At 37.8% G+C, this 14,655-nt stretch overlaps 1 protein-coding gene across 7 annotated transcripts in view; it reads left to right on the plus strand.

Annotated features, from left to right (window-relative positions):
- SHOC2 (SHOC2 leucine rich repeat scaffold protein) overlaps positions 1 to 14,655 on the plus strand; it is an 85,164-nt gene that overhangs the window by 663 nt on the left and 69,846 nt on the right. For 2 of the 7 annotated variants that reach the window (XM_069567089.1, XM_069567092.1), the window contains exons 1-2: positions 420 to 981; positions 2,621 to 2,714. The exons of 1 other annotated variant lie outside the window; for it this stretch is intronic. The gene's annotated coding sequence lies outside the window, so the exon portion shown is untranslated. Of the gene's footprint in view, positions 1 to 259; positions 982 to 2,620; positions 2,715 to 14,655 lie in introns of those variants that run through there. 4 more of the 7 variants (XM_069567088.1, XM_069567086.1, XM_069567091.1 and 1 more) reach the window with 4 other exon arrangements.

The raw sequence follows: 14,655 nt of genomic DNA on the forward strand, positions 1-14,655 counted from the left end.
AACTTCCGCTTGAGAGTTGTCGCTCTACCCTGCTGGAGGCTCTCTCTGTGGCCCAGCTAGCCAGCGGCGCCCAGTGGGCGGGAGAGAGGGCGTCCAGGAGCAGAGGAAAGAAAAAGGGCGCAGAGAGGGAAGCTGGCGCCAATACCTCACTCTGATTGGGTAGCGTCGCTGGCGACAGTGCGTCTGTCTGATTGGGCAGCGTTGGCGGCCCTGGCCCCGCCTGTTTCTCTTCCCCGGCGATTGACGGGCCTGCACTCGAGAGGTGGGGCGGGGCGGTAGAGCGAGAGTGTGTGGAGGCGCGGGCGGGGCGGGGCGGGGCGAGTGGGGGAGGGGCGGGCGGGGGGCGGCGGTTGGGCAGCGTCGCTTCCAAGGAGGAGGAGGAAGGAGGGCGAGCGAGGGGAGGATGGCGAAGTCCGGGCTCCTGACGGTAACCAGGGGCCGCCGAGGCGGGAGGGTGCCTGTTGGCCGGTTCTTCTTGCCTTCCTTCCTGTCCGTCGGGCGGTCGGTCGGTAGGGGGAGGCCCCGCGCGTCCTGACAGGCGCGAGCCGGCGGGGCCGGGGCGAGGCCCGAGGTGCCGGGGCCCTAGGAGGCGCCGCCGCCGCCGTTTTCCTGGGTGCTGTCGCCGGGAGGCCCGGGCCCTGGGACCTGACTCTCCTGTGGGGCCCGCAGCCGAGCACCGAGAGCGAGCCGGCTGGCTGACAGTGTCCTGGGGCCGGGCCTGCGGTGGCGGCGGGCGGGCGGGCGGCCGGGACAGCACCCGGGCGAGGACTAACCGGCGCAAGGGCCGGGGCCGGGGCCGCCCGGAGGATAGTCTCGCTCCACTAGGCTCCTGGGGTCACCGGGCCCAGGCTGCGGGGCGCCCCGTGGGCGTGCGAATCGTTGGCGGGGGCCTTGGCGCAGCGGTAGTGATACGGGGTGGAGTCTTTCCTCGCCCCTTCCCCAAAGCCCACCGCGCTCACCGTCTCGGTTCCGTGAAGAGTGGTGAGTCGGCTTTGGGTGTGTTGCTTGGTGAAGCGAGTTGTAGGCATCCAAGAGTGCTCTGTTGGACATGCCTAATGGCAACCTTTTTCCGCGGAGGCTTTTATGGGTAGAGGAAAAGTACTCTTCTCCCCGCCTTCCCCCCACCCCCCGCCCCCCAATGCTAGAGGCTTCGGGACAAAACGATCTTCCCCCAGCCCCTCAGTATCCATTGTTTTGTACCACCTCGCTCCTCTCTTTTAGGTAGAAGAATGACTGCAAGCCATTAGTTGCCTTCCTTTCTTTTTTTTCCTCAAAAATCAGCAGAGGGTTTGTGTAATTGTGTTAGTGTGGCTCTACAAACAGGTGAAATGAATATAGTTGGAAAGAAGATGCTTTTGTGTGTGTGTGTCTGTGTGTGTTTAAGCTTTCAGCCCTTTCAGTTGGTGATTTGATTTTCTTGTCTGTTGCTTTGTATCTATAATGGGGGTGATGAGAATAAAAGAGGAAGCAATATTTTGCAATCTACCCAAAAAATGTTTTCTAAGTCTCTAGGGATGCTGAAGCAAAATTGTGTTGCAGATGTGGACTGCATAGTATTTGCCTCCCTCATGATAAGTACCACCACCAGTCTATATCTAAGCTTACACCTGTGCAGCGTTGTACAGTTCTTCGTAAATGTCAGCACTTTCTCGTTACTCAGTACTCAGGAGTAATGGATAGTTGTATCTAAAACTATTTTTTGTTAGGTTTTCAGAATCTTAGAGTACACTTGTGTCACCAAGTATTTTTTACAGCATCAACCCTGAAAGATTGGCTTAAAGACCTCAGTTTATTAGTTGCTAATCTCTACCCTCACCTTTACATGCTGTAGCCCTTGTAACTGTTTGTTACTATGTATTTGAGGAGATTTAGCTATTGAGTACAATTTGTGACATTCACCAAGCTTACAGTTCATAGTTTGAATTTGTTAAGTGTTTATGTTTTCTGTGTGACAGTGACAAGAATTATTAGGAATAATTATGTAAAGGACCATTCCCTACCTACATAAGGATCTTAGACTGAATATGATAATCTTTTGAATACTAATTTGGACCTCAGGCACACTGTAAAAGTTTTAATTATGCATATGCATTTAAAAATAGACCACAGAGAAATAAAGGCTTTGTCTAATGGTTTAAATGTAACATAAAGCTGGCATATAAAACTATATTCTTGAAATGCCAGTTTGGAAATAACGGACATGGCCTATCTCTAAGGTTACTAGTTTTTCCCAGCATTTGTTCAGTTTTTAAAAAACACATTGATCTCAGGTTGGCATTTGTTTTCTGATTTCTGATTGTTGATACAATTTTTCAGCTGTTTTTAAGAATTTTCTCTTTTATTTGTTATGAATGGTAATGGATTAAAGAATGATGTTAAGAAATACATTAATAATTTGCAGCTGAGGTGTTTTGTTTTTTTGAGTTTTTAAGCTACCATATTCAGAAAGTTGATCAGAACTGTTTGGATAATGGTAACAAGTAAGACACAGCAACTTGTGAACTAGAAACCAGTCAGAAATTTGAAACATTTCACTTTTCAAACAGAACATTAAAATCATAAATTCTTTTGTTATGCTGGCTGGAATTACACTTTTTGAATTTTTTTTTGGTTTCTTCAGTGGCTTGGGAGAGGGCTTCTCCCATATTCAAGAGAGATAATAAACTGGAATTCTAGGTGGAATGCTCCCAAAGATGGCTTCTGAATAACTGCTGGTATGTTTTTTTTGCCTTGCTTTACCTGTATGGATTTTGAGGGCAAGCGTGAAAATTGAAATTCCTTGTTATCCAGGCAGTTAAATTGCAGTCATATTTGTTTTAAAAATATGCTGTATTATCAATATTTGTTAGTGTAATTTAATATTTCTGTAAGACTTGTATTCTTTAAACAGTTTAAATAGTTTTTAGATTTTAAATATCATATGAGAAAAGAATATCAGAATCTGTTGTGGTTTTTTTTCTTTAAACTGAAAAATATACACTAACCTGGGCATGCAGATATAAGGATGAATTTCTTTGGAGGTTGAAGATTAAATGAAAGACTATATCTTCATAGGATTCAGTTCACTCTATCGTTTGTGTATTTTCATGAATGAAAAAGCATAGAATAAATGCTTATAGTAATTTTAAAAAATCACAAGACCAAAACACTCTCAAAACAATAAAAAACAACAAAAGAAAAACAAGTTGACTCCTGTCCTTCAGTGAGTTCTGAGGTTCTATAACTTGGGCTTAGTGAAGGTATTCTTGAACTGGATTATAAGATATCAATTAGGAGAGGAAACTTAGATATAAAACCTTGATATTTCCTAATAAGATCCGTGGGGAATTCATAAATACTTTGTTATAGATGAATTAGAAATGGGCTGTAATTTAGCAGCAGAATGATAAAGTACTTCTATGGGATACTTGAAAAAGTACTGCAAATAAATTTGTTGCTATTTTTGCTTATTATTTGACTTGTATTTCTTGCATTACATATTTCGTATTAGGCATATATAGGTCAGGTTTGCTATTCTTGTCTTCTGAATTTTACATTGTATCAAGGTTGTGTACTATATATCTTTCTGGAAATATTTTTTTCTGTTAAATTTTGTATTTTACTATCAACTCTGACTTTTAAAATACTAAAATTTCTGTCACAAGTTGGCCTGTAGTGTGCTTCAAGTATTGGAGTGCTCTGAAATGTAATTGTCAACCAGTGCAGGTAGAAAAGAACATGCGTAAGTCTAAGAAACTGATTCATATTCTCAAATATGTAGTTGCATTATTTTAACATAATGTTTCTTCTTTGGCATTTTCTCCTGGTTCCCAGTTTTTTAGCACATCATCTTTAACTCAGCAAATCAAAGTTCTAATGTATGAAAAGCATATTCTAATTGCAGAGGGCTCTTCAGCTTTTGAGATATTGCTAACATATGTGCTTTTTGAGAAAGTATGATGTTCCCATTATCAAGATTTAAAGAACTAATTAGATTATTTCACACTGTGTATCTCATTCCAACTTTTGTAAATATCGTAACTGGTCACAGAAAGTAGTTCATGCTAGAAAAGGTTAAAGTTTCTTTTATTGGAAATAATGAACATATTGCTTGAAGCTAAAACATTAAAAGAGGGTATGATTTGTTCCTATGTGAAAGACTACTCTGAAATATTTTGGGTTGTCTATTTTCTAATGTTCATAGCACTGTGAACACACAATTTAAGCATCTTATTTGCCCCCAATTTATAAATCTTGCAAGTTTAGTTAAGTAATTTCACCATTGACAGATAAATATTTTTCTTTTAGTTTTTTTAATGCCTTGTAGGTAGAAATGATGTGTTCTGACATGGATGATGTCTAGAATTTGGAGTTAATTTCATCAGTTAAATTTGGGCTTTCTCTGTTTCCAGTTTTGTGTTGTACAACACTGCCTTCAGGACTTTCACAATTTTGCAGATAGTTTTTAATTAACCTTTGAATTTTGTTGTGTGAGTGTTTCTCACTGGTTTCACACTCACTAATGTCACAGACCTCCTGAATGCTGTGTGTCCTGGTCTGTGAAGGCATAGAGATAAAGGTGCTGTTTCCTGCTTTCAGTAAGTTCATGGTTTGTTGCATGAAGGGGACAAACAGTAGCGAATTGTCTTGCAGTGTGACAAGTGCTTTGGTAGCAGTATACACTGAAGAACTCAGATGGATTAATTCAGACTGCATGTATAATCAACAGTGCTTACTGAAGGATACAACCTGAATTATCTTGAGGAATAAGTTGGATGGAGGGTAGAAAAAGCATAGACGTTAGAGATGTTAAGGTCCATTTGGAGAATTGCAGGGAATAACAATTTGGAGTCCATCTACGACCTAATGTTAATATTTTAAGTGATACAGTAGGCTTTCATTAAAGTTATTATTTTTAGAGATTGTATGCCTTTTGTGCCTCATTTAATTTGAGGCTTGAACTGTGGATCTGCATTAATGTTAGGAATCTGCTCCAAATTATCATTTAAAATTTTTAACTAAGTATATTTTCATGGTTAAATAGAAGAAGAACGTATCAGCCTAACGTGAAATAATTCTGAAGCATGGAACTTGGATAATGATAAAATGTTTCAAAATCGTATTTAAATATATTTTTCTCATATCATACTTAAATATATTTTTCTCAGCCTTCATGTATCATGTTAAGAGTAACACTTATGAATTTCCTTCCTTAGAACTCATGGTGAGTTATTTTGCAGATATTTAAAATGCACTCTTCTGAGAACATTAAAAATAGTCTCTTTCCATACTTATTCAGAGTGCCACTCTTTGCTTAAAAGTCAGACTGTATGATCAGTAGTTATATCCTGGTAGCCTGCTAGAAGTTTTTGTATGCCTTTAAAAGTTTTTTAAGATTTAAAAGTTCTCTGAACTTGACTATTAAAAAGTAATTTTTCATGCAGTATGATTTAATACTTACTTGAGGATGAAATGAAGGCTCTTCAGCTCTCCCAGGGTGCCGTAGTTTCCCATTTTAAAAATTCTCATACTTGGCTTTTTTTCACTCCTTCCTGTTGGGGCTTCCTTGATAGCTCTGCTGGTAAAGAATCTGCCTGCAGTACGGGAGACCCCGGTTCTATTCCTGGGTCAGGAAGATCCCCTGGAGAAGGGATAGGCTACACACTCCAGTATTGTTGGTTGAGCTTCCCTGGTGGCTCAGACAGTAAAGAATCTGTCTGCAATGTGGGAGGCCTGGATTTGATCTCTCGGTTGGAAAGATCCTCTGGAGGAGGGCATGACAACCCACTCCAGAATTCTTACCTAGAAAATCCCCATGGACAGAAGAGAATGGCAGATTATAGTCCATGGGGATCACAAAGAGTCGGACATGACTGAGCCACTAAGCACAGCAATCCTTTCTGTTATTTTCATTATAGAAATCTGAGAAATTCCTTTTTAAATGTTTCACATTTTAGCAATTCCCATATAAATGTTATAACATCTCACTTATCTCAAGGTTATCTTTTAGGAAACTAAAACTTTCTGGTGTCATCTTGGATACAACCCCATGCTCTCTTAACGGCTAACCTCCTAATTGCTGGTCAAACCCCAATATCACATCTTTGGGGAAGCCTTTGATCTCTAGTTAGATTCTCCTGTTTTAAGGTCTCCCACCTGTTATTTCCTTTTTATAATACTCATCATTTTTGTAATGATGTGTTTAATGTCTTTGTCTTTTTTGCATTACTGTAAGCTTCATGATGAACATCAAGTATTTCTGTGCTCTTTACTACCATTTCTCCACTACACAATGTCTACCTTGTAAGGCTTCTAATAGATAATTTGTCTAGGGCCTCCAAACAAACAGGCCAAAAAGGACAAAGATGTCATAGTGCTTTTGCTCTTAAACACATTTTCTGCTCTTAGAACCCCCTAGGCCTTAATTGAGGGATCTTTAAAATTTTATAATGTACAATTATTTTAAAGTTTGGTAGCCAAATGTAGAAAGGACTAGGGTACTCCTAGAGGCCTTATGAAAGTTGAAAATAAGAGCAAGGGTAAAGTACTTAAAAAGCAGACGTAAGACATTAAAAAATATCAGTGTAAGGCAAATTAATGTGATAAATACTTAAAATCTTTTAAGATGCCATTTATTTTATATGTAGAATAGTATAGCAAAAATGATGATGTAAGGTCATGACAAAGGTATTAGTTGCTGTTGGTAAATTTTGATAATGACACAGGAGCAGATATTATATTTCAGAAAGGTTTCCATCTAAAATGATAACAAGTTTTAATGTTAGCCTTTTGTTATTGGGAAGATTTGCTTAATGAGATGAAACATAGTAGATATTATAAGTATTTATTAAGTAAAATTACATTGAAGAAAATAATCGAAAGTCCTGATTCAGTGCAGTATATTATTACTGCCTTAAAAGTTTTTATACCCACCGTGTGTTTCTTAGTGTACTGAGGTACGAAATATGTAAAACTGAGTAACAACATGTTTATCAGTTTTGAATGAAAACATACCTGTTGCAGTGATATGACAGAATGACATAAAGCAACTTTTAAACTGTTAAAGAGAGTAGTGGTTTAGTTGCTAAGTCGTGTCTGACTTTTGTGATCCCATGGACTGTAGCCTGCCAGGCTCCTCTGTCCATGGGATTCTCCAGGCGAGAATACTGGAGTGGGTTGCCATTTCCTTCTCCAGAGGATCTTTCCTACCCAGGAATTGAACTTGGGTCTTCTGCATTGCAGGCAGATTCTTTACCAACTGAGCTATGAGGGAAGTCCTTAAACAGTAAGTTTTCTTGTTAATTTTTGGCCTTTTTGGTAACCTAGACTGGAAAAATTAGATTGGAGGTCATAATTACTTGTTTTAGAAGTCTGTAGAATGTTGCATCTTGGATGACCTGAAGTATATTATTTTTAATTCAGCTTTGTTCTTTTTATGTCTTCTGGGATAAAGAATTTGATATTTCACTTAAAGGGCTTTAGTTCTGGTTCACATAAATTTATTGTCTTAGTTTTGTAATCTATTGTGTTCTCTGACTATATAAGGATAGGTAAAAGAGCTGGTTATTCCTTATTTTGTTGCTAAAACAAATATTGGTTTATCTACCATGTGTTAATTACAGTTTTAAAGTCATAGAAATGGGATACTTATATACCAGGCAGCTGAAAATAGTAAGGTTTTATGATTTAATTTTGAAAACATTTATTTCTGTACTTTGGAAGTAGGGATTTGAAATTCTTAATACTAGAAATATGGCCTAGTTTCAGAACACCCACTAAGCAACTGTGGAAACTCAGCATGCTAAATGGCTTATAGTGCTGCAGTATTCTTTAATTTATCCCACCTCCTGTTATATAATAGCTTATAGTAGTACACACAGAACATGAGTATTTAGGACAAGAACAAAGTGTATTGAAGGTCCAGAACGTGAGACTGTGTTGGGCTTTGGATTGGGCAGGAAAGACCTAAAGATGATCAAATATAATGATGGTCAATGGGTGAGTCAGTGACATAAATCAGTTAATGTTTTAGGTTGCAGATAAGGCATGAAAAGCAAAAATTGTTTTGGGACTTGAGAACAATGATTCTTTAAAATGGAGTCACAGTTTTTGAAACAAACAGTTAATTCTATTAAAATTTATTAATATTTTTATTTAAAAAGTTGACAACTCTTGTGAAATTGTCATGATGCTTGTGTACAGGACTAAGTATTTCAATGTAAATAATTTTATACATTTCCCCCAGAATGTTGTGCAACCCTACTGTTGCAGCATTGTATCAGACTGTGAGAAATAGATACTGAAACTGATTAGAAACTAACTGTAAAGCATGAAACTAGTTTATATCCATTATTCAGGATAGTATACTGTCAAGGGATTTTATAAAACATACTTTTTACCAGCTTATTTTGTTAATTAAAAAAGGTACTGAGTTGATCTATGCTAATTATTATTATCAGACAAATGGATTTTAGAGTTAAATGTTTCAGTTTAAAGATTTTGTAATATGAGAAAGGAAGGACTTAATAAATTTGCTTTTAAAGTCAGCTATGTAATTTTTATAGAGTTAGCTCTGTGAATAATGCTTTAATGCATGACTAATTGTCTACATGCAAAAATAAACTTATCTGGCCTCTCTTCAGTTGGAGCTCACTTACACCTGATATTTACACACACACACACACACACACACACAAACACACACACACACATTATGCTAATTGATACTTTTATAATGACCCTGTAGTAAGATCTTGAAGATTTTTGTTTTATCAAAGAGTTAAAATTAAGTTTCATATAATTGAAGTTGTAACCTAGCCCTTCTCCAGGGGATCTTCCCGACCCAAGATTTAAACCAGGGTCTCCTGCATTGCAGGCAGATTCTTTACCAGCTGAGCCACCAGGGATGCCCATTATGTTCAAATTCTTTGAAAATGAATAATCCACAAAGGTAGATCATGTGTAAAAATAACAAATAATTTCTTAATTGATACATCTTTTTTCTGACCATATCATTACCCAGGTTTTATAACTAAGTTTGATAATATTTGAGTTGCTTCCGAGAGTAATTGAAATTAAGTATGGCCAAATAATGTCTTTTTTTTTTTCTGGCATAATTTAAATAATAAATCAATTGCTACCTGCAAATTACTAAATGATTTACATTTTTATGATGTAAGAATTTTTTACATTAAAGCTTCTGTAAACTATGTGGGACTCATATTTTGCAGTTATAGTCACACAGTAGTAGATAGTACATCTAACCAGTTGGGAACTGGTTAGATTTAATATGTTAAATTGCAAAAAAAAAATTTTTTTTTTAATATATATTCAAATCTATAAGCATGGGCTGCCTTTCCATATTTAGAGTAGGTTCTTATGGGAGAAAATCTTTATTAACCTTAAGTTAAATTGGGCTTGACTGTTCCATGTTTTTCTTTTGATCTTGTATGAGGAAGACTTTTGCTTTGGGGCATTTTTTAAAATGTAATACAGAGATAATGAGATTATATTATTAAGGCCCCCAAATGTAAATCCTGTTTTAACAGCTGTTAGGATGAATAGATAAATAACTGAGCATACTGGTCTTCATCTGAATAGTCTAAAAAGTGAACTATAGGAATATGAGAAAAACTTTGTTTTACAATAAAGGCAACTTATTAAATACTGACTCTTAAATGTAATATACCTGCCTTGAGACCACACTCCTTTAATCTTGCTGTGTGTGGTAAATTTATTTTTGTTTATATTTTTTTCCTGACAGTTTCTGATAGTTTATAGAATGAGTAATGGACAGACTTTATGATCAGATAAGATCTAGTGAAGAAATATGTGGTTTTATACACACAAAAAGCAATTAAGTGAGATTAATTTTTAGCTTAAAAGTACTGAAAATCAAATTCTAAGTTGAAGATACTTTTAAAGTACTGTAGTCACCTTAGTGCATATAACCTAAGATAGCAATTACATTTTATCTCGTTTGCTTTACACTGATAATTAGGTAACCAACTTTTTGATTTATTGCCAATTAGCCCATGTTAAAGAGTAAGTGTCCTTTGAGAATACTTAGGTTCTGTGTGACATGTTTTGAGTTCCTGGGAAAGAAAGGCTGTTAAAGCAAATATTCACAAATCTTTTTTTTTTTTAAGACTGTGTGGCCTAAGAACTTTTCAGATTAAGTTTGATCAAGATATGACATTTATTATTATATCTTAGTTATATTGAGACATTTGAATTCCCCCTATCCTACCTCTTCCTTTTATTTTGCTGGAGAATCTTAACAATTTATGTATATAGTGAAGTGTTGTACAAGAGAGCTGTAATCTCAATTATGGCTTGACTTTTAGGTTGAGTAAACAGATTTTTAATTCTTTGCTCAAAACTTTTGTTTGCTCAGAATCAAAATTACATAATAAATCTGTGCTTTCCCATAAGAAGGAACACCAGATTTCTTGAAAAACTCTCATGTATTTGTTACTGTATAAAATTTAGTTTCTGTGCATGTTAGTCCAAACTATTGCACCTTGCCTCTTTAGAAAAGGGGGGAAAATGAATTTAGAGATGCTATGAGTTGTGCACTCTTGCCTTGATTCTAATTAACATGGACTAATATAGAACAATTTATTTAGAGCTATTTCTTTAGCCTACATAAAAATTAATTCTTGCATCATGTTCATTCATGCTGCTTAAGGCAGTGTTTTTCCATTTCTCTCTGAACAGTAACGTTCCTTTGAACATGTTAATTTTGGGTACTTTCTCAATCTTTGGTCTTCCAGTTTTGAAGATTCCGTTTTTAACTAGAATTACAAAAATACATAGCTTTATGTGATTTGGAGGGGAGAGCAGTTTATTTCTTTCAGCTAGTAAAAGAATATAAGGAGCATTTCAGATCTTTATAAACAAAGGAAAATAGTTGAAATCTTGTCATTTTAGTTATTCATTAAAAAATCTGAGTGATTTAATTTTAAGTTGAGTATAGGGGAATATGCAGTGAGATAAGATTTTTGTCTTTGCTTATTCAACTGGTTTCAGCAAGTGTTTACTACATGCCTATTGTGTGCTTAATAAAAAGTTCATAGTGCTTTTGAAGTTGTAAAGTACTTTAGAGGAAAACTGTAGGAAGGCTGCTATTTAGTAGGGTAGATAAAGCCCAAGTTAACAAATACTCAACAATTCTTTCAATAAATTAAACTGTTAGGTATTATTTTATAACTATTGGAATAAAACTGAAAAAGACAGTAAGCTCCCTGTTTTCCCACTGCTTTAAATGAGGGAGTGAAATAGCTAATCTGACAAGTATGATACAGTGTGAAAAATACTCTTGATAGGGGAAGTTTTAAGTGGGAGCACAGAGAGGGGAGACAGTATTCAGAAATGCTTTTGAATAGTCAGGAAGGACTCCCCTGATCTTTAAACTGTGATCTGAAGGGTGCATGGAGCTAGCTCAGTGAAGAACTGTAAACCTGTTTGTATTGTTGTTCAGTTGCTCAGTCATGTCCGACTCTTTGCAGCCCCATGGACTGTATAGCACACCAGGTTTCCCTGCCCTTCGCTATCTCCCTGAGTTTGCTCAACCCCATGTTCGTTGAGTCGATGATGCCATCCAGCCGTCTCATCCTCTGTCACCCCCTTCTCCTGCCCTCAGTCTTACCCAGCATCAGGGTCTTTTCCAGTGAGTCAGCTCCTCGCATCAGGTGGCCAAAGCATTGGAGCTTCAGCATCGATCCTTGCAAACCATATTCAGGACTGATTTCCTTTAGGATGGACTGATTTGGTCTCCTTGCTGTCCAAGGCATGCTTCAAGAGTCTTCTCCAACATGACAGTTTGAAAGCCTCAATTCTTCATCGCTCAGCGTTCTTTATGGTCCAACTGTCACATCTGTACATGACTACTGGAGAAACCATAGATTTGACTAGAAGGACTTTTGTCAGCAAAGTGATAAATATAAATATACTGATAAATATAAATATATAAAATATTTTATACTTTATAAATATACTGTCTAGTTTTATCATAGTTTTTCTTCCAAAGAGCAAGTAACTTTTAGTTTCATGGCTGCTGTCACCATCCACAGTGATTTTGGAGCCCAAGAAAATAAAGTCTGTCACTGTTTCCATTGTTTCCCCATCTATTTGCCATGAACTGATGGCACCAGATGCCATGATCTTAGTTTTCTGAATGTTGAGTTGTAAGCCAACTTTTTCACTCTCCTCTTTCTCTTTCATCAAGAGGCTCTTTAGTTCTTCTTTGCTTTGTGCCATAAGGGTGGTGTCATCTGCATATCTGAGGTTATTGATATTTCTCCTGGCAATCTTGATTCCAGCTTGCTTGCGCTTCCTCCAGCCCAGCATTTTCCATGATGTACTCTGCATATAAGTTAAATAAGCAGAGTGACAATATACAGCCCTTACATACTCCTTTCCCAGTTTTGAACTAGTCCATTTTTCCATGTCTAATTCTGACTGTTGCTTTTTGAACTGCATACAGGTTTTGCAGGACGCAGGTCAGGTGGTCTGGTATTCCCATCTCTTTCAGAATTTTCCACAATTTGTTGTGATCCACACAGTCAAAGGCTTTAGCATAGTCCATGGAACAGAAGTAGAAGTTTTTCTGGAATTCTCTTGCCTTTTTTATGATCCAACAGATGTTGGCAGTGTGATCTCTGGTTCCTCTGCCTTTTCTAAATCCAGCTTGTACATGTGCAAAATTCTCTGTTCATGTACTGTTGAAGCTTAGCTTGAAGGATTTTGAGCATGACTTTGCTAGCATGTGAAATGAGTGCAGTTGTGAGGTAGTTTGAACATTCTTTGGCATTGCAGTAACCTTTTCCAGTCCTGTGACCACTGGTGAGTTTTCCAAATTTGCTCGCATATTGAGTGCAGCACTTTAACAGCATTGTTTTTTAGGATTTGAAATAGCTCAGCTGGAATTCCATCATCTCCACTAGCATTGTTTATAGTAATGCTTCCTAAGGCCCATTGTTTTCCTCTGTTTCTTTGCATAGTTCATTTAAGAAGGCTTTCTTATCTCTCCTTGCTATTCTTTGGAACTTTGCATTCAGATGGGTATATCTTTCCTCTTCACTTGCCTTTCGTTTCTCTTCCTTTCTCAGCTATTTGTAAGGCCTCCTCAGACCGCCATTTTGCCTTTTTGCATTTCTTCTTGGGGATGGTTTGATCACTGCCTCCTGTAGAGTGTCACAAACTTCCATCCATAGTTCTTCAGGCACTCTATCAAATGTAATCTATTTGAATCTGTCACTTCCACTGTATAATCATAAGGGATTTGATTTACATCATACCTGAATGGCCTGGTGGTTTTCCTTACTTTCTTCAATTTAAGCCTGTTTTTTGCAAGAAGGAGTTCATGATCTGAGCCACAGTCAGCTCCTGGTCTTTTTTTGTGCTGACTGTTTGGAGCTTCTCCATCTTCAGCAGCAAAGAATATAATCCATCTGATTTTGGTATTGACCATCTGGTGATGTCCGTGTGTAGAGTTGTCTATTGTGTTGTTGGAAGAGCATGTTTGCTATGACCAATGCGTTATCTTGGCAAAACTCTGTTAGCCATTGCCCTGCTTCATTTTGTATGCCAAAGCCAAACTTGCCTGTTACTCCAGTTATCTCTTGACTTCCTGCTTTTGCATTCTAGTCCCCATGATGAAAAGGACACTTTTTTTTTGTTTGTTTTAGTTCTAGAAGATCTTGTAGGTCTTCATAGAACCGTTCCAATTCATCTTTGGCATAGTGGTTGGGGCATAGACTTGTATTACTGTAATATGAATGGTTTGCCTTGAAAACGAACTGAGATCATTTTATGCTGGTTTATGATCAAATGAAATAGCTCCTGTAAAGTCTTAGGGACAAGAGCTAGCAGAACTTGGGGGATTGGAAAGAAGTGTATGTGACTAGAGGACAAGGTGGGGAATGTTGGAGTTGTGGCTGAAGTCAGGGGCCAGATCATGAAAGGCTTGAGAATTATTGCTAAGAATTTTGGATTTTATCTTGAGGGCTGTGTTTGTGAGACCACCCCCTTTCCCATCCAGGTGTTTTAATTTGGACAGTTGGTCGATTAGATTTGAGTATTTGAAAAGAAAGAAAGAAAGTGAAGTCGCTCAGTCATGTTCACCTCTTTGTGACCCCATAGACTATAGCTTGCCGGGTTCCTTCATCCATGGGATTTTCCAGGCAAGAATAACGGGAGTGGGTTGCCTTTCCTTCTCCAGTAAATCTTCCTGACCCAGGGATGGAACCTGGGTCTCCCACATTGCAGGCAGACTCTTTACCATTTGAACCACCAGGAAATCCCTGAGTATTTGAAAGATTACTTTAATTACAATGTAGTGATTAGAATAAGAATAAGGTTGGGAGTGGATGCTTGAGACCAGTTACAAAGCTATTACAGGAGAATGTTCAGTGTACCTGGCTCAGGGTAGTGGCATTGAGAATGAAGAGAAGTTGAAGAGTCAGGAATAATTTTATGGGAAGAACGAGTAGGATTTAGTGATTGTTAGGATATGAAAGATGAAGGAGAGAGAGGAGTCAGTATGACTTTAGGATTCCTGGCCCTCTCCCACTCTTATAGTTGATCTCTTCTTAGGTGTTGTCTCTTTAAGAAGCCTTTCCAAGGCTCTTAAGTGCCTTTGTGCTTCAACAGTTCTTACCACAGTTTTTGCCT

This window comes from Ovis canadensis, chromosome 22 (genome assembly GCF_042477335.2).
Source record: "Ovis canadensis isolate MfBH-ARS-UI-01 breed Bighorn chromosome 22, ARS-UI_OviCan_v2, whole genome shotgun sequence".
Taxonomy (NCBI): Eukaryota; Metazoa; Chordata; class Mammalia; order Artiodactyla; family Bovidae; genus Ovis; species Ovis canadensis.